Raw genomic sequence first — 813 nt, 5'->3', positions numbered from 1 at the left:
GTCTATTTATGCCATAAATTAGGGTTCCCAGATTTGCCCCTATTTTATCTTTGATGAATTTCATAGTTTTGAGTTTTACATTTAAGTCTTTGATCCAGCTTGAGTTTGTTTTTGTGTATGGGGTAAGATGTGGGTCTTGTTTCATTTTTCTGCTGATGGATATCCAGTTTGCCAGCACCATTTGTTAAAGAGGCTGTCTCTTCCCCCATTTAATGGGTTTTGGACCTTTGCCAAAGATCAGCTGTCCATAGATGGCGGGGTGTATATCTGGATTTTGATTGTGTTCCATTGGTCTATCTGTCTATCATTGTACCAATACCATTGCTGTTTTGACTACTGTGGCTGTTTAGTAGTTTTTAAGATCTGGGAGTGTGAGACCTCCCACTTTGTTTTTCTTCTTCAGAAGTGCTCTACTTATCCAAGGTCTCTTTCCTTTCCATATGAAATTAGTAGTTGGTTTTTTCATGTCCTTAAAAAATTTTGTTGGAATCTGGATTGGGATTGTGTTAAATATGTAGATTGCTTTAGGTAGTATTGACATTTTCACAATATTCAGTCTACCTGTCCATGAGCAAGGCAGGTTCTTCCTTTTATGCAGATCCCTTGTCTCTTGTAGCAGTGTTTTATAGTTTTCTTTGTATGGGTCTTTTGTGTCTCTGGTGAGGTTTATTCCTAGATATTTTTATCTTTTTAGTAGGTATTGTAAATGGTATTGTTTCCCTTATTTCTTTATCAGAGGAATCTTTGTTGGTGTAGAGGAATCCAACTGATTTTTGTATGTTGACCTTGTATCCTGCCACTTTGCTGAACCTC

This window comes from Orycteropus afer, unplaced genomic scaffold (genome assembly GCF_000298275.1).
Source record: "Orycteropus afer afer isolate SDZICR_OR568_19922 unplaced genomic scaffold, OryAfe1.0 scaffold00359, whole genome shotgun sequence".
In the NCBI taxonomy this organism is placed as follows: Eukaryota; Metazoa; Chordata; class Mammalia; order Tubulidentata; family Orycteropodidae; genus Orycteropus; species Orycteropus afer.
Note: the sequence above shows the minus strand (reverse complement) of the source record.